General features: G+C 41.0%; 1 protein-coding gene across 2 annotated transcripts in view; it reads left to right on the top strand.

Moving 5' to 3' along the window:
* Positions 1–24,266, top strand: part of LOC139748282 (dnaJ homolog subfamily C member 25 homolog) — a 191,819-nt gene that overhangs the window by 164,160 nt on the left and 3,393 nt on the right. The window lies entirely within an intron of this gene.

Raw genomic sequence — 24,266 nt, 5'->3', positions numbered from 1 at the left:
ACTGAGGGAACTCAAATTATTTAATCTTGAAAGACATTGAAAAAGATATATGAAAGTATATGCCCAGCAACAAATACAGGGTATGAAAAGTAACACCGTAAACCTTTCTGAAAGCAGTCCAACAAGGTAGATACAAAATTGTCAAATGTCATTTAATAAGTGGAGGTATACTAAAAAGGCACCAGATGAAAATGCCTGAATACCCAGAGAGGAAGGTTGAATGATTATTTAATGCCATACAAGGAGAGCTAAGAAGCATGGATGGAGTGACTACAGAAACACGCAAACGAAAAGCTAGACTCATGGTTGAAGACAATGCCAGATGAACCTAGAGTAGACTATCATACCAGAAGAATAGCTGTCAAAGAACATAGCAAGGTGTGAAATGAGTAAAAGGTTGGCAGCCAAGAGGATCAGTTACAAAAATAAAGCAGTGCAGTGAATGCTATAAGCTAGCCCTGCCATCATGGCAAAATCTTGTCTTAGGTAGGTACTTTAACAATCACTCTTTCCACACCCCTTCTACCACCTCAAGAAACACTTTAGTCACTACCACAGCCTTTCGTGCCATCTTTCCTATCCCCTCTGTGCAACTGTCACCTCTGGAACTATCTATTCCTCCACCTTTTCCACCACTACTACTTCCTTCTCTTCTTTATCTCTTCCAACCCTCTTTACCATCACCCCTGCAATTACCCCTTTGTTACCATCACCTATATAGCTATCCATACCAGCTGCTTTTCTGTTCCCTTTGCCATCCCTTTTGCCACAAACAATGTGTACCCTTATAACTACTTGTGGCATCCTTCCTGTGACCATCACTATTACCTTACCCGATTGTTACTTTACCCTAAGGATTGATCAAACACTCAGCCATCCCTATAGGTTTTTCTTGATTTGTCGACACTACCTCATTCAGAGAGTGACATATTATTACCTAGTTGTGTCACCCATCCCAGTACGGCAGAGGGCATCCAAACCCCATCTTGCATAGCATGCTGCAGAAAGTAGACATGATTCCTTTCCAGATTGCTTGCAAGTTGAGTTGTACATTGACTCGTTTAATCTCAAACACCTTCTGAGGTAGGAAATCATATCATTAGGCATAAAATTCATATGTTGATCTGGAAACAGATGATGCCCGTATCTTTACCATCATGAAAATTGCTTATGATACCAAGACTTTAAAAGAAAATCTTCATAGAAACCTACCTTTCTCAGGATTTCTCAGATCCTCTCCCTCCGTTTGATGTATTGATAAGTGTGAAGAGATTACTTAAAGAACCTTAACTGCATTTGGTGATAGATTAGATTATCTTGGCCTAGATCCCTGGGAATGATACTTAAAGAACCTTAACTGCATTTGGTCATAGATTAGATTATCTTGGCCAAGATCCCTGGGAATGGAGGAGAAAGAATACTGCCAACATATTTCCTGTGTGTGTCGTAAAAAGTTACTAAAAGGGTTTGGAGTAGGGGGCTGGAAATCCTCCCCCCTTGTTTTACTTTTCCAAAAGAAGGAAGAGAGAAGTGGGCCGCGTGAGGATTTTTTTCCTCTAAGGCTCAGCCATATGTTCTTGACGCTGCTGTGCTAATGTGGGACATGGCGAATTTATATGAAAAAAAAAGATCTCATCCTGTTTAAGTTCCCTGTGGCTTAATGTCAGTGATGCTTGTATGACTGTAAAGTCTCTTTGCAGTTTGCTTGTCCTTTCCAAATGCTCTATTTCAGTAAATGTTCGTCTTAAATGGGATATGTCTTACAACCATAAAAACCACCTTTGAAATTCTCATCAGAAATCTTCATGGTTTATTTGAAGGTGCTTATGTACTCTTTTGTAGCTTTCAAGTCTTCAGCAATCTCAGTGATGATGCTTTTTTGTGCACTTCCAATCAGACCATTAAATTTTCAAATAAACTTCTTTCTCATAATTCATTAGTCTTTTCCAGTGGAGTTTTCTTGCTGCTTGTCTGTTGCATATTCTTTTCTGCAAAGAGCTTGACAACTAGCATACTATATCTTGACTTTCTGCTGCCTCTTAGATGTTGTGCACATCTCTCCAGTATTCCCTCATTCTTCTCACTCAATCCAAAACCCTACATCATCTAACAAAGGTTGTGACTTGCACTCCTTTCAAACATTGTGCTTTGTTTCTACCAGTTTGGCCATTTAATCTCTGAGTGGTTGCGTATTGTGCTGTGGTTACCACAAGAAGGGTCACACAGATTGCCATTGTCATACCTTTGCATGTTTATACCCCTCCCGCAGACCTCCCTTCACCTGGAACCACTCATCCTCCTCTATACGTAATCATGCACATGTCTTACTGTCTTGATGAAAACTCCTCACTGCTGCTAATAGTTTTCTTCCCTCACCATATATTCTTACCACCTTCTGCAATGCATCTCTGTCAACCCAGTCATATACTTTCTCCAGATCCAGAATTGCCACACACAAATATTTCTCACCCACATTCTTCATAAATTCCTGATCCACACATCCTTTACTACATCTGAAACCACTTTGTTTCTCCCCAGTATGATTCTTTGTGCATGCCACCACCCTCACAGTCACACTTCTTCTTACTTCTTACCAGGTACTCTCAACAAACTTAAAACACAATAATTTGAACACTCACCTTTGTTCCCCTTGCCTTTATTCACTGGAACTATACATGCCCTCTGCCGATCCTCAGGTACCTCACCATGATCTCTGTATATAATGGAAACTCTAACTGATTATCAACACTGTCACTTTTCTCAAGAAATTCATCTGATCAACAAAGTCACTTTTCTTTAGAAATTCAACTGAGTACCATCCACATCTAGTTGCCTTGCCACATTTCATCTTATGAAAGGTTCTCACCTCCTCTTTTCTTTACACCATAACTCTCAATTTTCATTCCTCTCTTGCTCAACACCCTTTATTTGCCACTCTATCATCAAACTCATTGCATATTTTCACCTCATTTGGCCTTTCTCCACCTCCCCATTTTCTCTCTCTAGAAATATTCCCTTTTGTTCCCTTGTTTTTCTCACAGTTAACCTCTTTTCAAACCTTTCCCATTTTCCCCTCTTGACAAATGTTCCTATTTGTTCACTTTTTTCTCATACTAATAGCCTCTTTCCAAAACATTTTCTTATTTTTCCTAAAGTTTGCTGATACTCACTCACCCCAGCTCTCATTTGCTGTCTTTTTCAGCCCCTGCACCTTCCTCTTGACCTCCTGCTACTTTCTCTTCTACATCTCCCAATTACACATACTCCTTCCCAGTAAGTACTACCCCATTCACCTTTCTTTTGTCTTTCAGTAGCATCTTGATTATTCACCATTCACTACTGATTCTCTCGTGCTTACCTTCCACCTTCTGCGTGCCATTCACATACAAGAGTCATTCTTTAGCATGTCTGTCAATTAGTGTGCAGTGCCATGATGCTCACATATCATCTTTCATATTCACCTGTGTATACTTTATTTGTTTATTATTATTATTATTATTATTATTATTATTATTATTATTATTATTATCATCTCTGGGGATAGGGGAGAAAGAATGCTTCCCATGCATTCCTCATGTGTCGTGGAAGGCGACTAAAGTACATGGGGGTGTTCAGTGTTGTAAATGGAAATGGTGAAGAGCTTGTAGATTTATGTGCTGAAAAAGGACTGGTGATTGGGAATATCTGGTTTAAAAAGAGAAATATACATAAGTAGGAGAGATGGCCAGAGAGCGATATTGGATTACGTGTTAATTGATAGGCACGCGAAAGAGAGCCTCTTGGATGTAAATGTGCTGAGAGGTGCAACTGTAGGGATGCCTGATCAGTATCTTGTGGAGGTGAAGGTGAAGATTTGAAGAGGTTTTCAGAAAAGAAGAGAGAATATTGGGTTGAAGAGAGTGGTGAGAGTAAGTGAGCTTGGGAAGGAGACTTGTGTGAAGTACCAGGAGAGACTGAACACAGAATGGAAAAAGGTGAGAACAAAGGAGGTAAGGGGAGTGGGGATGTATTTAGGGAAGTGGTGATGGCTTGCGCAAAAGATGCTTGTGGCATGAGAAGCGTGGGAGGTGGGCAGACTAGAAAGGGTAGTGAGTGGTGGGATGAAGAGGTAAGATTATTAGTGAAAGAGAAGAGAGAGGCATTTGGACGATTTTTGCAGGGAAATAATGCAAATAAGTGGGAGATGTATAAAAGAAAGAGGCAGGAGGTCAAGAGAAAGGTGCAAGAGGTGAAAAAGAGGGCAAATGAGAGGTGGGGTGAGAGAGTATCATTAAATTTTAGGGAGAATAAAAAGATGTTTTGGAAGGAGGTAAATAAAGTCCGTAAGACAAGGGAACAAATGGGAACTTCATTGAAGGGGGCTAATGGGGAAGTGATAACAAGTAGTGGTGATGTGAGAAGGAGATGGAGTGAGTATTTTGAAGGTTTGTTGAATATGTTTGATGATAGAGTGGTAGATATAGGGTGTTTTGGTCTAGATATAGGTCTGTTTTGGTGTACAAAGTGAGAGGGTTAGGGAGAATGATTTGGTAAACAGAGAAGAGGTAGTAAAAGCTTTGCGGAAGATGAAAGCCGGCAAGGCAGCGGGTTTGGATGGTAATGCAGTAGAATTTATCAAAAAAGGGGGTGACTCTATTGTTGACTGGATGCTAAGGTTATTTAATGTGTGTATGACTCATAGCGAGGTGCCTGAGGATTGGCGGAATGCTTGCATAGTGCCATTGTACAAAGGCAAAGGGGATAAAGGTGAGTGCTCAAATTACAGAGGTATAAGTTTGATGAGTATTCCTGGAAAATTATATGGGAGGGTATTGATTGAGAGGGTGAAGGCATGTACAGAGCATCAGATTGGGGAAGAGCAGTGTGGTTTCAGAAGTGGTAGAGGATGTGTGGATCAGGTGTTTGTTTTGAAGAATGTATGTGAGAAATACTTAGAAAAGCAAATGGATTTGTATGTAGCATTTATGGATCTGGAGAAGGCATATGATAAAGTTGATAGAGATGCTTTGTGGAAGGTATTAAGAATATATGTTGTGGGAGGCAAGTTGTTAGAAGCAGTAAAAATTTTTTATCGAGGATGTAAAGCATGTGTACAAGTAGAAAGAGAGGAAAGTGATTGGTTCGCAGTAAATGTTGGTTTGCTGCAGGGTGTGTGATGTTTCCATGGTTGTTTAATTTGTTTATGGATGGGGTTGTTAGGGAGGTGAATGCAAGAGTTTTGGAAGGAGGGGCAAGTATGCAGTCTGTTGTGGATGAGAGAGCTTTGGAAGTGAGTCAGTTGTTGTTCGCTGATGATACAGCGCTGGTGGCTGATTCGTGTGAGAAACTGCAGAAGCTGGTGACTGAGTTTGGTAAAGTGTGTGAAAGAAGAAAGCTGAGAGTAAATGTGAATAAGAGCGAGGTTGTTAGGTACAGTAGGGTTGAGTTACAAGTCAATTGGGAGGTAAGTTTGAATGGAGAAAAACTGGAGGAAGTGAAGTGTTTAAATATTTGGGAGTGGATTTGGCAGCGGATGGAACCATGGAAGCGGAAGTGAATCATAGGGTTGGGGGGGGGGGCGAAAGTTCTGGGAGTGTTGAAGAATGTGTGGGAGTCGAGAACATTATCTCGGAAAGCAAAAATGGGTATGTTTGAAGGAATAGTGGTTCCAGCAGTGGTATATGGTTGCGAGGCATGGGCTATAGATAGAGTTGTGCAGAGGAGGGTGGATGTGCTAGAAATGTTTGAGGACAATATGTGATGTGAGGTGGTTTGACCGAGTAAGTAATAACAGGGTAAGAGAGATGTGTGGTAATAAAAAGAATGTGGTTGAGAAAGCAGAAGAGGGTGTTTTGAAATGGTTTGGTCACATGGAGAGAATGAGTGAGGAAAGATTGACCAAGAGGGTATATGTGTCAGAGTTGGAGGGAATGAGGAGAAGTGGGAGACCAAATTGGAGGTGGAAAGATGGAGTGAAAAAGATTTTGAGTGATCGGGGCCTGAACATGCAGGAGGGTGAAAGGCTTGCAAGAAATAGAGTGAATTGGAATGATGTGGTATACCAGGGTCGACGTGCTGTCAGTGGATTTAACCAGGGCATGTGAAGCGTCTGGGGTAAACCATGGAAAGTTCTGTAGGGCCTGGATGTGGAAAGGGAGCTGTGGTTTTGGTGCATTATTACATGACAGCTAGAGACCCAGTGTGAACGAATGTGGACTTTGTTGTCTTTTCCTAGTGGTACCTCGCGCACATGTGGGGGTTGTTGTTGTTGTTGTTGTTGTTGTTATTTCATGTATGGTGGGATGGTGATGGGAATGAATAAAGGCAGACAGTATGAATTATGTGCATGTGTATATATGTATATGTCTGTGTGTGTGTACGAATATGTATACGTTGAGATGTATATTTGCATGTGTGGACGTGTATGTATATACATGTGTATGTGGGTGGTTTAGGCCATTCTTTTGTCTGTTTCTTTGTGCTACCTCGCTAACGTGGGAGACGCACCACATATTGTCCTAAAACATCTCATTTCCAACACATCCACCCTCCTCCACATAACCCTATCTATAGCCCATGCCTCGCAACCATATAACATTGTTGGAACCACTATTCCTTCGAACATACCCATTTTTGCTTTCCGAGATAATGATCTCGCCTTTCACACATTCTTCAATGCTCCCAGAACCTTCAACCCCTCCCGTACCCTGTGACTCACTTCCGCTTCCATGGTTCCATCCGCTGCCAAAACCACTCCCAGATATCTAAAACATTTCACTTCCTCCAATTTTTCTCCATTCAAACTTACCTCCCAATTGACTTGTCCCTTAACCCTACTGTGCCAAATATCCTTGCTCTTATTCACATTTTCTCTCAGCTTTCTTCTTTCACTCACTTTACCAAACTCATTCACTAGCTTCTGCAGTTTCTCACCTGAATCAGCCACCAGCACTGTATCATCAGCCAACAACAACTGACTCACTTCCCAAGCCCTCTCATCCACAACAGACTGCACACTTGCCCCTTTTTCCAAAGCTCTTGCATTCACCTCCCTAACAACCCCATCCATAAACAAATTAAACAACCATAGCAACATCATGCACCCTTGCCGCAAACCGACATTCACTGAGACCCATTCACTTTCCTCTCTTCCTACACGTACACATGCCTTACATCCTTGATAAAAACTTTTCACTGCTTCTGGCAACTTACCTCCTACACCATATACTCTTCATACCTTCCACAGAGCATCTCTATCAACTCTATCATATGCCTTCTCCAAATCCATAAATGCTACAATCAAATCCATATGTTTTTCCAAGTATTTCTCACATACATTCTTCAAAGCAAACACCTGATCTACACATCCTCTACCACTTCTGAGACTACACTGCTCTTCATCAATCTGCTGCTCGGTACATGCCTTCACCCTCTCAATCAATACCCTTTCTTATAATTTCCCAGGAATACTCTACAAACTTATACTTCTGTAATTTGAACACTCACTTTTATATGTCTATGTTTTTAAATGGAGTCTTTCTAATCACCAGTCCTTTTTCAGCACCAAAGTCCACAAGCTGTTCAACATTTTTGTTCTCCTTACTAAATACCGTATGCCCCTCAGTTTTACGTCTCATCTTCCACATTGCCCACTTTTGCATTCAAATCACCAATCACTAATTCCCAGTCACTTGCTTCAGAATGCTGACACACTCATTCAAGTGCTTCCAAAACACTCACCTAAGCTCATCCACATACATGCCAGTTTATTAGAATTTAATCCAGTAATGCTCTCACCTAATCCATGTATACTTTTGTTTGTCCCTTTCTTTGAACCAGGTATTCCCAGTCACCAGTCCTTATCAGTACACAATTCCACAAGCTATTTGCCACTTCTGTTCACCTTACTGACTAACCCATGCCTTCCAGTTATACCCTCAACTGCTACATTACCCACTTTTGCATTCAAATCTTCCATCACTAATATCCAATCTCTCACATGAAAACTGCCGACACACTCACTCAGTTGCTTTCAAAACACTCACCTCTCTTCATCATTCTTCTCTTAAGCACTAGTAATCACCCCCCTCTTGTAATCTACTTTTGTTTTTACCCACATCAATGTGGAGCTGACACCCTTACACTGTTTCACATATTCTTAAGTCCTAATTCAGTAGAAGTGCTACCCCTTCCTTAGCTCTCACCCTCACACTAACCCCAAAGACATTCCCAAACCATCCTTCCTCCTTACCCAAACTTTGATTCACTCTGAGCTAGAACTTCAAAGATCTTTTTTTATCTTGGTTACATTGAAACACATTCAGACACCTGAAACTTTGAGGAGGATGAGCATTCCTTGCTTGGGGCTGCTGCTTCTTTTCCTATCTATCTGTCTATATCTTTGATGCTCGCTCCCTCTGGCAACGCCCATCAAGGTGATGGCAATGGCAAAAGAGTCTCCACTTATTCTGGTAGTTACATGCATCCTTCACATATGCCAGTCCACACATTCTTCCACCATTCTCTCCCTCCATTACTCTCCTTCTCTGTTTCTCCATGTTAGGATGTCTGCCTCCCACACCAACCCATTGAATTGTACTATCATACACTCTCCTTGTGATCTTCCCTTCTTACATTCTTTCCACATACCCGAACTATCTCAAAGTATTATGTTTCACTCACTGTACCACTTCACAACTCATTTTCTTTGCATTCCTTACCATACCATATCTCTCATACATCCCCTCATTTCTGTCTTTATTACATCTAGTCATATCACATGCTTCTGTCAAATAGCTTATTTCCACAGACTGGATTCTTTAACTCTGTAACTCTTTGAAATATGTCCATATTTCCATTTTATAAGCCAAGGTTGGAAGGACTATGCTGCCCATTAATCCTCTCTTCACTTCCATACTTATACCCTTACCTTTCATCATTCTATTAAGGGACCAATGACTCTTCTACCATGTACTGCTCTATCCCTTGTTTATCCTTGCATATCAGGAAGAATGGTTTGGGTAAGAGAGAAGAGGTGATGAAAGCCTTGTGACAGATGAAATTCATCAAGGCAGTAGCTTTCTATGGTATTGCAGTTGAATTTATTAACAAAGGGTGTGACATTGTTACTGGTTGGTAGGTAAGGATATTCAGTGTATGTATGGATCTTGGTGAAGTGCCTGAGGAATGACAGAATGCATGTATAGTGCCATTGTACAAAGGTAAAGGGGACAAAGGGGAGTTTTCAAACTAAAGAGGCATAAGTTTGTTGAGTATTCCTGGAAAATTGTATGGGAGGGTATTGACTGAGGCAGTGAAGACATGTACAAAGCACCAGATTGGGGAGGAGCAGCATGTTTTCAGAAGTAGTATAGGATCTGTGGATCAGGTGTTTGCTTTGAAGAATGTGTGTAAGAAATATTTAGAAAAACAGTGGATTTATATGTGGCATTTATGGATCTAGAGAAGGCATATGATGGGGTTGATATCTCTGACATGCTTTGTGGAAGGTCTTAAAGAGTATATGGAGTGGGAGGCAAGCTGCTAGAAGCCGTGAAAAGTTCTTATCAAGGATGTAAAGCATATGTATGAGTAGGAGGAGAGGAGAGTGATTGGTTTCCTGTGAAGTTCAGCCTGCGGCAGGGGTGTGTGACGTCTCCATAGTTGTTTAATATGTTTATGGATTGGGTGCAAGTTTTGGAGAGAGGAGTGAGTATGCAATCTGTTTGGGATGAAAGACTCTGGGAAAAGAGTCAGTTGTTGTTTGCCAGTGATACAGCACTGGTGACTGATTCGAGTGAGAAACTGCAGAAGTTGGTGACTGAGTTTGAAAAAGTGTGTGAAAGGTGAAAGTTGAGAGTAAATGTGAATAAGAGCAACGTTATTATGTTCTGTAGGGTTGTGGGACAAGTTTGTTGGGATGTAAGTTTGAATGGAGAAAAATTAGAGGAAGTGAAGTGTTTTAGATATCTGGGTATGGACTTAGTGGTGAATGGAACCATGGAAGTGGAAGTGAGTCACAGGGTGGGGGAGGAGGCAAAGGTTCTGGGAGTGATGAAGAATGTGTGGAAAGAGAGAATGTTATCTCAGAGAGCAAAAATAGGTATGCTTGAAGGAATAGTAGTTCCAAGAATATTATATGGATGCAATGCATGAGCTATACATAGGGTTGTATGGAGGAGGGTGGATGTGTTGTGAGGTGGTTTGCTCGAGTAAGTAATGAAAGGGTAAGAGAGAGGTGTGGAAATATAAAGAGTATGGTTGAGAGAGCAGAAGAGGTTGTGTTGAAATGGTTTGGACACTTGGAGAGTTGAGTGAGGAAAGGTTGACAAAGAGTATATTTGTGTCAGAGGTGGACAAAACAAGAAGTAGGAGACCACATTGGAGGTGGAAGGATGGAGTGAAAAAGAATTTGAGTGATCGGGGCCTGAACATACAGGAAGGTGAGAGGTGTGTAATGAATAGAGTGAATTGGAACGATGTGGTGTACCAGGGTCAACGTGCTGTCATAGGACTGAAACAGGGCATGTGAAACATCTGGGGTGAACCATGGAAAGGTCTGTGGGGCCTGAATGTGGATAGGGAGCTATGATTTCAATGCATTATACATGACAACTAAAGACTGAGTGTGAATGAATGCGGCCTTTTTTTTGTCTACTTTCCTAGTGCTACCTCGCTGAAGTGGGGAGTAGTGGTGCTGTTTTCTGTAGGGAAGGATGGTGTCGGGAATGGATTGAAGGCAAGCAAGTATGAATATTTACATGTGGTAGAGGATGTGTGGATCAGATGTTTGTTTTGAAGAATGTATGTGAGAAATACTTAGAAAAACAAATGGATTTGTATGGAGCATTTATGGATCTGGAGAAGGCATATGATAGAGTTGATAGAGATGCTCTGTGGAAGGTATTAAGAATAAATGGTGTGGGAGGCAAGTTGTTAGAAGCAGTGAAAAGTTTTTATCGAGGATGTAAGGCATGTGTACGAGCAGGAAGAGAGGAAAGTGATTGGTTCTCAGTGAATGTTGGTTTGTGGCAGGGGTGCGTGATGTCTCCATGGTTGTTTAATTTGTTTATGGATGGGGTTGTTAGGGAAGTGAATGCAAAATTTTTGGAAAGAGGGGCAAGTATGCAGTCTATTGTGGATGAGAGGGCTTGGGAAGTGAGTCAGTTGTTGTTCGCTGATGATACAGCGCTGGTGGCTAATTCGTGTGAGAAACTGCAGAAGCTGGTGACTGAGTTTGGTAAAGTGTGTGAAAGAAGAAAGCTGAGAGTAAATGTGAATAAGAGCAAGGTTATTAGGTACAGTAGGGTCGAGGGACAAGTCAGTTGGGAAGTAAGTTTGAATGGAGAGAAACTGGAGGAAGTGAAGTGTTTTAGATATCTGGGAGTGGATTTGGCAGCGGCTTGAACCATGGAAGTGGAAGTGAATCGTAGGGTGGGGGAGGTGGCGAAAGTTCTGGGAGCGTTGAAAAATGAGTGGAAGGTGAGAACATTATCTTGAAAAGCAAAAATGGCTATGTTTGAAGGAATAGGGGTTCCAACAATGTTATATGGTTGCGAGGCATGGGCTATAGATAGAGTTGTGTGGAGGAGGGTGAATGTGCTGGAAATGAGATGTTTGAGGACAATATGTGTTGTTAGGTGGTTTGATCGAGTTAGTAATGAAATGGTAAGAGAGATGTGTGGTAATAAAAAGATTGTGGTTGAGAGAGCAGAAGAGGGTGTTTTGAAATAGTTTGATAGGAGAGAATGAGTAAGGAAAGATCGACAAAGAGGATATATGTGTCAGAGGTGGAGGGAACGAGGAGAAGTGGGAGACCAAATTGGAGGTGGAAAGATGGAGTGAAAAAGATTTTGAGTGATTGGGGCCTGAACATGCAGGAGGGTGAAAGGCGTGCAAGGAATAGAGTGAATTGGAACGATGTGGTATACCGGAGTCAATGTGCTGTCAATGGATTGAACCAGGGCATGTGAAGCGTCTGGGGTAAACCATGGGAAGTTTTGTGGGGCCTGGATGTGGAAAGGGAGCTGTGGTTTCGGTCCATTATACATGACAGCTAGAGACTGAGTGTGAACGAATGTGGCCTTTGTTGTCTTTTCCTAGCGCTACCTTGCACACATGCGGGGATAGGGGGTTGTCATTTCATGTGTGGCGGGGTGGTGATGGGAATGAATAAGGGCAGACAGTATGAATTATGTACATGTGTATATATGTATATGTTTGTGTGTGTATATATATGTATACGTTGAAATGTATAGGTATGTGTATGTGTGTGTGTGTGGACGTGTATGTATATACATGTGGAGTAGGTGAGTTGGGCCATTCTTTCGTCTGTTTCCTTGCGCTGCCTCGCTAACGCGGGAGACAGCGACAAAGTATAATAAATAAAATATAATGTATATATCTGTGTATGGTTTTCAATGTATATATGAGTGGGTGAGTAATTCTTTGTCTGTTTCTTGGTGCTACCAAGCTGATGTGGGAAACGGTGATCAAGTATAGTAATTATAATGATAATCAAAAATATAATGATTATAATGATAATCACCAAACTAACCAAGGTAATTCCTAGATTTAAGTATTTAGGAATTATCTTGGTTAGTTTGATGATCACCAAACTAACCAAGATAATTCCTAAGTACTTAAATTTTCTCATCTCTTTCAGTTTTTTCCCTTTGTATCTATAACATAGTTTAGTGCACATTCTCCTTTCACTCCATATGGTTTTGCCAAATATGTACTTCAATTTGTTTCCTTTCAAAACACCATTACTTTACTTTTACTTGCATCTTCCTTCAGTAGCCTATGCTTACATCATAAAAGACACTACAACCATCTGCAGCTCCTGCTCACTCTCAGCAAACAACACAGTATCATCCGCAAGTAGGCTTGTCACTAGCCACCATACCTATCCGGTGCACTCCATTTTTGCACACCCTTTCCCAAGTTTTGCTGTCATCTATCCAAATGTATGTTAAAAAGCCATGACGACATCACACAGCCCTGCCTTACACCCACATATATACCAAAACTTTTGTTCAACTCTCCATTACTCTTACACATGCATTTATAGAAGGCTTTTACACCATTCATCAGTTGTCCTCCTACCCTGTATATCCTTAATTCATTCAGTAAAGCATTCAATTCAGCTCTGTCATACACTTTATCCAGATCCATAAAAGTTGCATACAGCTTTTTAACCTTTCACAAGCTACTTTTCCAGTCATTTTCACCACAAAATTCTGATCCACACATCCCCAACCTTTCCTAAAACCCCTTGCTCTTCACTTAACCTGCCTTCAGTCACTTCCATCACTCTCAGTCAACCCATCACTCTCAGTCAACACACTTGCATGCACTTATCTTGGTATACTTAACAGACTTTTTTTTTTCTTTTTTTTTTTGCTTTGTCGCTGTCTCCCGCGTTTGCGAGGTAGCGCAAGGAAACAGACGAAAGAAATGGCCTAACCCACCCCCATACACATGTATATACATACGTCCACACACGCAAATATACATACCTACACAGCTTTCCATGGTTTACCCCAGACGCTTCACATGCCTTGATTCAATCCACTGCCAGCCCGTCAACCCTGGTATACCACATCGCTCCAAATCACTCTATTCCTTGCCCTCCTTTCACCCTCCTGCATGTTCAGGCCCCGATCACACAAAATCTTTTTCACTCCATCTTTCCACCTCCAATTTGGTCTCCCTCTTCTCCTCGTTCCCTCCACCTCAGACACATATATTCTCTTGGTCAATCTTTCCTCACTCATTCTCTCCATGTGCCCGAACCATTTCAAAACACCCTCTTCTGCTCTCTCAACCACGCTCTTTTTATTTCCACACATCTCTCTTACCCTTACGTTACTTACTCGATCAAACCACCTCACACCACATATTGTCCTCAAACATCTCATTTCCAGCACATCCATCCTCCTGCGCACAACTCTATCCATAGCCCACGCCTCGCAACCATACAACATTGTTGGAACCACTATTCCTTCAAACATACCCATTTTTGCTTTCCGAGATAATGTTCTCGACTTCCACACATTCTTCAAGGCTCCCAGAATTTTCGCCCCCTCCCCCACCCTATGATCCACTTCCGCTTCCATGGTTCCATCCGCTGTCAGATCCACTCCCAGATATCTAAAACACTTCACTTCCTCCAGTTTTTCTCCATTCAAACTCACCTCCCAATTGACTTGACCCTCAACCCTACTGTACCTAATAACCTTGCTCTTATTCACATTTACTCTTAACTTTCTTCTTTCACACACTTTACCAAACTCAGTCACCAGCTTCTGCAGTTTCTCACATGAATCAGCCACCAGCGCTGTATCATCAGCGAACAACAACTGACTCACTTCCCAAGCTCTCTCATCCCCAACAGACTTCATACTTGCCCCTCTTTCCAGAACTCTTGCATTCACCTCCCTAACAACCCCATCCATAAACAAATTAAACAACCATGGAGACATCACACACCCCTGCCGCAAACCTACATTCACTGAGAACCAATCACTTTCCTCTCTTCCTACACGTACACATGCCTTACATCCTCGATAAAAACTTTTCACTGCTTCTAACAACTTGCCTCCCACACCATATATTCTTAATACCTTGCACAGAGCATCTCTATCAACTCTATCATATGCCTTCTCCAGATCCATAAATGCTACATACAAATCCATTTGCTTTTCTATGTATTTCTCACATACATTCTTCAAAGCAAACACCTGATCCACACATCCTCTACCACTTCTGAAACCACACTGCTCTTCCCCAATCTGATGCTCTGTACATGCCTTCACCCTCTCAATCAATATCCTCCCATATAAATTACCAGGAATACTCAACAAACTTATACCTCTGTAATTTGAGCACTCACTCTTATCCCCTTTGCCTTTGTACAATGGCACTATGCACGCATTCCGCCAATCCTCAGGCACCTCACCATGAGTCATACATACATTAAATAACCTTACCAACCAGTCAACAATACAGTCACCCCCTTTTTTAATAAATTCCACTGCAATACCATCCAAGCCTGCTGCCTTGCCGGCTTTCATCTTCCGCAAAGCTTTTACTACCTCTTCTATGTTTACCAAATCATTTTCCCTAACCCTCTCACTTTGCACACCACCTCGACCAAAACACCCTATATCTGCCACTCTATCATCAAACACATTCAACAAACCTTCAAAATACTCACTCCATCTCCTTCTCACATCACCACTACTTGTTATCACCTCCCCATTTGCGCCCTTCACTGAAGTTCCCATTTGCTCCCTTGTCTTACGCACTTTATTTACCTCCTTTCAGAACATCTTTTTATTCTCCCTAAAATTTAATGATACTCTCTCACCCCAACTCTCATTTGCCCTTTTTTTCACCTCTTGCACCTTTCTCTTGACCTCCTGTCTCTTTCTTTTATACATCTCCCACTCAATTTCATTTTTTCCCTGCAAAAATCGTCCAAATGCCTCTCTCTTCTCTTTCACTAATACTCTTACTTCTTCATCCCACCACTCACCACCCTTTCTAATCAACCCACCTCCCACTCTTCTCATGCCACAAGCATCTTTTGCGCAATCCATCACTGATTCCCTAAATACATCCCATTCCTCCCCCACTCCCCTTACTTCCATTGTTCTCACCTTTTTCCATTCTGTACTCAGTCTCTCCTGGTACTTCCTCACACAAGTCTCCTTCCCAAGCTCACTTACTCTCACCACCCTCTTCACTTAACAGACTTATTCCCCTATAATTCCTACATACATCCTTAGCACCTTTTCCTTTGAGCAAAGGAACAGTGATAGCTTTCATCAAATCCTCAAGCACAGCCTTCTGTTTCCATGTTAAATTACATATCAAATGCATTCACTCTCTCACACTTTCTCTTCCATACTTCAACATTTCAACAGGTGCCTTTCCTACTCTCAGCCTCAATATTGCCCTTCTTACCTCCCTTTTTGCTGTAGCCCAGTGCACTTGTATCCTCTTCCTTCTATCCTCCATACCCATACATGAAACGTCAGCTCCCACACCTCCCACATTAACCAGTTCTTCAAAATGCTCTTTCCATCTTCCTCACGCCTCCTTTTGATTCAGCAACTCTCCTTCCTTGCTTCTCACTTTAAAATTTCCACTCCTACATACACCTCTTTCCTTTTTCACCCTATAACAGTACAATCTCTCATTTTCCCTAAATTTTTCACTCAACTATTTTCCTTCAAAATCTTTATCTACTCTTTCCTTGCTTTCTTCTATCAGCTTCTTGGCATTCCACTTACATGTCATATATTCTTCTCTCCTCCTTTAGTGAACTTCCATTTGTACATTCCTTTCAAGCAGTCTGCCATATGCCTTTTTCTTTTCTTCCACAGCATTCTTAATTTCATCTGTCCTCATGCATTTCCTTTTTCATTCCTATATCTCTTGACCTTTATCTAACTACTACCTTTAACAGTCTTTTTGTAAACATTTTGAACAACTCATTCACACGTGACTGCATGCCTACATTTAATGCACTTCCATCTAAACTCTCATTCACCCTCCTTTCATACTCATCCTTGCATATTTCTAATTAATTTTTTCACTTGCCAACAATTTCACATCTCTATTCTTCCTCAGCACAGTCATCCACAAGATAACTTCCATTCTCATTTGCTCCAGGCACTTCCCATTTACTAACTACCTTGCTGATTTCATCAACCCACCTTCGCATTCTTATCACCCGTTGAAACCCCCTTTCCTTCTCAAAACCATGTATACAATCTTTTAAATTTTTCCAGAAATGCTTCATTTCATCTTTACCTTGCACAGACTTTATATTTAGAGCCACATATACATATACCTTTGCATTGCATACTTTACAATTCCAATATTTCCTTTCTCCTAAGCTATTCTTGATCCATTCCATCCATGCTCTGAAGAACCCTCCCTTACTCTTGCAAGCACAATTGCACATCCTTCTTTCCCTCTTCCCTGATCATTTTCATTCATTCCTTTCCATACCACTACATCCATGCCTCTCCATAATATGCATTTATCATTTCCATTTTCATTCCATACACCCAGCCCAAGGAAATCAGTTTCCTCAATCCTCAGCACATTCGAATGTTCCCTCCTTTTACTCTTTCCAATCATCCCATTCACTTTCAGCACTACCACCCTCAATCATTCATCCATTATACTCCATGGCATAACTTGTAGACTCCAGTGCCCCCTCTTTACCTTTTGTGACCCACCCGTGAGAGGCCACTGGCAGAGGGCAACTCCAGTGCAATGTTTCCCAGAGACAGCAGGGCTCCCAAATTGTCCCAAAAGCTAAAAAGCCCAGTATACCTTAAGTATTTGAAAAGAAACTAATACTGGCATTGGGCAATGCCTCCCCAACACATCCAGAAGATCCCTCCTTTTACTCTCACCAGTCATCCCTTTCTTATTCATTGCCATCACCCAAAATTGCGTGTCCATTTTAGTCCCCGGCATAACTGTTAAACTCTGGTGCTGGTTCTTAGCCTTTAGTGCCTCACCCTTGACAGGCCACTGGTAGAGGGCAACTCCAGCACTGTTTCCTTGAGGCAGCAGGGCTCCAGATTGTCTGAAAAATTAAAAACCTCAGCACCCTTCAATTGTGTGTATGGTGTAATAAAGATGTCGCTATGACAAGGCAGAGTGAGAATTGGATTCTCCAGAAAACTAGTATTTTCCTTAGGCATTGAAATTCAAAACTTTTCCCAATTTCGAGTCCATACCTCAGTAGCAGCACCTCCTAACCTCATTGGTTATGATATTGCCATTGTTCCAACTTTTAAGAAATTGAAATATAGGTAAGAGAGGGTTTCCAGACTCCTGTTTCTGCCCCCCTTAGTCACCTTTTACAATGTATAGGGAATACATGGGAAGTATTCTTTCTGCCATATCCCCAAGGCTAGAGTTTAGTATTGAATTTACCATTATCTCACAAAATCTACATCCCCATTTCTACAATGTTCAACTTCTCAAAACTCAGCATCAGATGATTTTTAAAACTACCCACTCATATCTTCACAATCTGATAAGTGCTATGAAACCCTTTCCTTTAGCTCCTCTCACTATATGTACCCTGAAATCTCTCCAAGCCAAATGATTCTCTCATCTTTTTGATAACCTCTGACCTCTTTAGTTTTTATTTTGTATTGAATCTTTCTCTTTCATACTAATTGATCTATATTTTATTCATTTCAGTATTCTGAACATATCTCACTAATGTTGATATGGTCACTCCCACCAAGGTGATATGGTCATTTCCCCAGGTCTTGTCTTCATGTTCTTCAAACTGTTTATGAAATCTCCTAGCTTTATAAAAAAGATTTTATGCAAACTTGCTTGTTCCACCTAAGTAGGGTAGCATCAGAAACAAATGAGTATTGGCTTCATTTTCATATATCCAAAACCAGTGCCGAGCCCACAGACTGTTCAGTGGTGTACCTTCTCTGATTCATATGCCCAGATTAATTTCTTTTTTCTTTTATTCTTGTTTGCCATTTCCCATGTTAGTGAAGAAGTGCCAGGAACAGACTAAGGCCTCATTTGCTTACAGTGATTCTCTAGCTTTCATGTGTAATGCACTGAAACCACAGTCCCTTATCCAAACAGGCCCCACTCCACAGCCCCCTCTGTGATTTCCCTTGGCTGCTTCATGTACCCTGGGTCAGTCCATTGATGGCACATCATGTCCTGTATACCATATCATTCCAATTCTAATTCCCCTGCACACCTTTCACTCTCCTTTATATCTAGGCCCCAAACACTCAAAATCTTTTTAATTCCATCCATCCATCTCTAGTTTGGTCTTCCACTGGTCCCCTCCACTTCAGACATATATCCTCTCTGTCAGCCTCACCTCACTCATTCTTTCCTTATTTCCAAATGATTTGAGCACACCTTCTTCAGCTTTCTAAACCATGATTATATTACAACACCTTTCTCTTACATCTTTAGTACTTATTGATTAGACTACTATACCTTCAAACATTTCCATTTTTGCCCTCTGAGGTAAAGGCCTCTCTTTCCACATATTCCTCAATGCTCCCAGAACCTTTGCCCCTTCATCTTTGCTACCTTAGTTCTATTCGCTGCCATGTCCACTCCCAGATATCTGAAAGACTGCACTTCCTCCAAGTTTTCACCATATTGACTCGCACCCAAACAACCTGCTTCTGTGCACTGCTAAACCAAATAACCTTGCTTTTATCCACAGTTACCATCAATTCCTCTGAGCAAGTACATAATGGAGCATCTTATTTCAAACAGATTCATTGGTGAAGGACAATGTGGTTCTGTTCCAGATAAAATTACCTAGATGCAAATACTGGCCCATTATAATGACATATATGAAGGTAAATTATATGGGAGGGTATTGATTGAGAGGGTGAAGGCATGTACAGAGCATCAGATTGGGGAAGAGCAGTGCAGTTTCAGAAGTGGTAGAGGATGTGTGGATCAGGTGTTTGCTTTGAAGAATGTATGTGAGAAATACTTAGAAAAGCAAATGGATTTGTATGTAGCATTTATGGATCTGGAGAAGGCATATGATAGAGTTGATAGAGATGCTCTGTGGAAGGTATTAAGAATATATGGTGTGGGAGGCAAGTTGTTAGAAGCAGTGAAAAGTTTTTATCGAGGATGTAAGGCATGTGTACGTGTAGGAAGAGAGGAAAGTGATTGGTTCTCAGTGAATGTAGGTTTGCGGCAGGGGTGTGTGATGTCTCCATGGTTGTTTAATTTGTTTATGGATGGGGTTGTTAGGGAGGTAAATGCAAGAGTCCTGGAAAGAGGGGCAAGTATGAAGTCTGTTGGGGATGAGAGAGCTTGGGAAGTGAGTCAGTTGTTGTTCGCTGATGATACAGCGCTGGTGGCTGATTCATGTGAGAAACTGCAGAAGCTGGTGACTGAGTTTTGTAAAGTGTGTGGAAGAAGAAAGTTAAGAGTAAATGTGAATAAGAGCAAGGTTATTAGGTACAGTAGGGTTGAGGGTCAAGTCAATTGGGAGGTGAGTTTGAATGGAGAAAAACTGGAGGAAGTGAAGTGTTTTAGATATCTGGGAGTGGATCTGTCAGCGGATGGAACCATGGAAGCGGAAGTGGATCATAGGGTGGGGGAGGGGGCGAAAATTTTGGGAGCCTTGAAGAATGTGTGGAAGTCGAGAACATTATCTCGGAAAGCAAAAATGGGTATGTTTGAAGGAATAGTGGTTCCAACAATGCTGTATGGTTGCGAGGCGTGGGCTATGGATAGAGTTGTGCGCAGGAGGATGGATGTGCTGGAAATGAGATGTTTGAGGACAATGTGTGGTGTGAGGTGGTTTGATCGAGTAAGTAACGTAAGGGTAAGAGAGATGTGTGGAAATAAAAAGAGCGTGGTTGAGAGAGCAGAAGAGGGTGTTTTGAAATGGTTTGGGCACATGGAGAGAATGAGTGAGGAAAGATTGACCAAGAGGATATATGTGTCGGAGGTGGAGGGAACGAGGAGAAGAGGGAGACCAAATTGGAGGTGGAAAGATGGAGTGAAAAAGATTTTGTGTGATCGGGGCCTGAACATGCAGGAGGGTGAAAGGAGGGCAAGGAATAGAGTGAATTGGAGCGATGTGGTATACAGGGGTTGACGTGCTGTCAGTGGATTGAATCAAGGCATGTGAAGCGTCTGGGGTAAACCATGGAAAGCTGTGTAGGTATGTATATTTGCGTGTGTGGACGTGTGTATGTACATGTGTATGGGGGGGGGGGGGGTTGGGCCATTTCTTTCGTCTGTTTCCTTGCGCTACCTCGCAAATGCGGGAGACAGCGACAAAGTATAAAAAAAAAAAAAAAAAAAAATGAAGGTTTGATGGATGAGTAAAAAATGGACTTTATTTTTCTTGATTTTGCAAAAGAGTTTGATGAAGTAACCCTTGGGTTGTTACTAAAGAAAGTGGCAAGTCTTATATACAAGGAGAGATGGACTATTTGGATCAATGAATTTTTAACCAGTAGAAAATTCAAAATAGTTTCAAATGGAAACACGTCTGAGAAAAAAGATATAGTCAGGGTTTCTGTAAAGAACAGTTCTAGCTGTAATACTCTTTGATATCATAATCTTAGACATAGATAAGGGAGTAAGAGAGAGTGTAGTCAGATGTTTCACAGATGACACAAAAATATAGCCATAGAGAGTGCAGAAGATAAAGAAAAATTAAGACGTGAATAATTTTTACAGATGGGCAGATAAGCACTTAATGAAATTCATCGAAGATCAATTTAAAAACGTTAGTCTTGTGATACCTAATGCTGTTGCAGTGCCTGTATGCAGAGGAATTTAATGAAGATAAATTTAAACACATCAAGGCTGAGCCTTAATTGAAATTTTGAGAGTTATGAAAAGGAAAAAGAAGAGACAAGGGGAAGTATTTATGATTTTTGGTGGAAGTGAAGCACCTCTAATTTGAAATGATTCAGGTCATAGTTATTGGGAAAAAACATAAAGTAGAGAGTTCCAAAGTTTTGAGGTGTAGGGAAAGAAAAAGTTATCAAAACGGCCCATCCTTGAGTTGCCAGTGGACACAGTAATCATGTGATGCAGCAGCTTGGTGAGTATCTCATGGTCTAGCTAGTGGGAGCTTACAAGCAGCCAGCTCTCAAGAGCAAGAACCAAAGTGATACCTATAGAAGAGGGAAAGTCAACCAACATTTTGGTGTAGGGCAAGCTGGTCATCTTTTGAAGTTAGCTTGGGAGAGTTTTTTAGTCAGACTGCTTTATACTTGACTGGCAAGTAAGTTTGTAGAGCTAGAATCACCCCAGGTGTAAGAGCAGTATTCCATGAAAAGATGAATCAATCACTTGTATAAACAAAGCAACTGTTTCGAAGAAAAGAAATTTCAAAATCTAAACTGGACTCCCAGTTTTTTAGAGAGAGACTTTGCTGTTTCTGTAATTTGGGTTTTCCAAGAAAGAATGGATGTGATAGTAATACCAATAATGTTTATTGAGTCAATAAGTAGAATTACAGAACCGTCATAGGAGAGATGGGAGTTGTGAGGAGTTTTCGATAGAGAGATGGGTAGAAACTTGGTCTTGGAGGCATTAAACTTTAGTAGATTTCGTGTACACCAGTGAGATATCCTGTCCAAGTCTGAGTTTATTAAGGAAGCTGTTTCAAGATGAGATGCAGATCAAGTGAGAGAAGAAAGAGCAGAATTGGAGGATATTGAGGCATGCAGTATTAAGTGCACTTGGTTATTTTTGTAGAGGAAATCATTGATAAAGAGAAGAAAATGTGTAGGGGACAAGATAGAATCTTGAGGGATGCTGCTGTTGATGGAGAAAGGGGGAGGCTGATCCATCAACAACCACAGAGTTAGATCAGCCAGAGAGGAAGCTAGTTATGTGGAGATAAAGTGAGAGAGGGAAGCCAAAAGAGGGGAGCTTAGAGATGAGTCTCCAATGTCACAACCTGTTAAAAGCTTTGGATATGTCAAGGGCAGCTACAAAGAACTCCCCAAAATCTTTTAGGGATGATGACCAGACATCATTAAGATGGGAAAGAGTATCACCTGTGGATTTTGTCTTATGGAAGCTATACTGGTGATCAGAAAGAAGACTGTGAAATTCAGGGTCTTTAAGTATATGAGACCTGAGCTTATGAATGGGTTACTTTCCTGGACCCTCTTGAATTGATTGTAAGTCAGAAAATATATAGAAATGATGGTAATTCATATAATATTAGAGTAAATATTGTACTCTAAAGTATATATAGTTAATAAAGCATAATGGAATCACTATTCTAGGGTTGCCCTCTGTTATTGGCCTGTTAGGATTAGACACTAAAGGCTAAGAAGTAGCACTGGAGTTCTCCAGTTATGGAGAATTTTGCTGTGGTCACCCCTTGAGGGAGTTCTCAGAGGGAACAGGCATCAGAGATATAGATAGATATGAAAAAGCATCATATTAAGAAACAGTTAATGCCCATTTAAGTGGTGGTTCATAATTTCAAGTAATTTGGTGTATGTTGGACTAGAAATAAAATATGTTTTTTGGAGCTTGTTTACATGTACAGATTCTCTTAGGCCAGCCATTCATAAGATGGGGACTCCCTGTAATATAGACCATATGTATTAGTACATCTCAGTAATGAATCACTGTATATGTTTTATTAGTAATGCAGTAATTTTTTTTGTAACCATGTATACCCATGTATGAATTTTATGATCCTCATGCCCAATTTCTTCCTTTCCATTGGACTGGCTGGTTTGCATGGCTCATATATGATGAGTGTAAACTCATTATTTGTGCAACTCTTTCATTACCTTTGTAGTTTTATATTTTTTTCATGCTTGATTGCCATTTCCCATGTAAGTGAGGTTGTCTAGAAACAGATGGAGAAAGGCTGCACTTCCTCACATCCATTCTCTGTCATATGTGATGCACCATAATCACAGCTTGCTATCCATAACCAAACCCCACAGACCTTAGTTTTATATGTGCTGTAATTTTTTATTGCATGTTAACTTATTCACAGTTGATGGATTGGGTAATTATAACTTTTTTAATGTGTAGGTCTTTGATTAATTGTACTTGTTACTATTTGAGGACTAATATAATTTTTAGGAGCTAGCTATATATTTTTGCACTTTGTGCAGAATGCTTTGCATTTTCTCTGTGCATTTCTCTGTCCTCGTGGTATCTATCCCACCTTCATATATCTACACTAAATGAGAAAAACTTGTGGGTGTATAGCTGAATTTGTGTAACACCCCTAATTGCACCTTTTGGCCTCACAATAACTTTTTTCTTTGAAATGCGTATTGTAAACATAGGTTCCTTCTCTGTTGGTAATGCCCTCAGCAAGTCAGTTTTCCTATAGTCATTTTAAGATTCAGGGTAGAGTGTACACATTACATAGATACTTTAACATAGAGATATTTTTATGAATAGTGTTATATTCCAGAAATGCAAGGCGTATGTGCTGCTACCACCTTTTTAGAACCACTTATGTCACCATATCTACCATTATCTCAGCCACCCCATTTACCACCACCACCACCATTACCACACCCTGTGCCACCCTTTCTGCAACCACCTGTGCCACCCCCTTTACAACCACCTCAGCCATCCCCTCTGCCACTGCCACTACCAGCACCACTGTCTCCTCTAAAACCACCTTCCACTTTGCCAACACCACTATCACCACCCCTGCCACCATCTCTGTCACACCCCAGTCTGCTTCTCAGCCACTGTCTGATGCACAGCCATGTTAG

Source organism: Panulirus ornatus, chromosome 73 (assembly GCF_036320965.1).
Source record: "Panulirus ornatus isolate Po-2019 chromosome 73, ASM3632096v1, whole genome shotgun sequence".
NCBI lineage: Eukaryota > Metazoa > Arthropoda > Malacostraca > Decapoda > Palinuridae > Panulirus > Panulirus ornatus.
The sequence above is the reverse complement of the archived record's forward strand: the minus strand, read 5'-3'. Positions and strand labels throughout refer to the sequence as shown.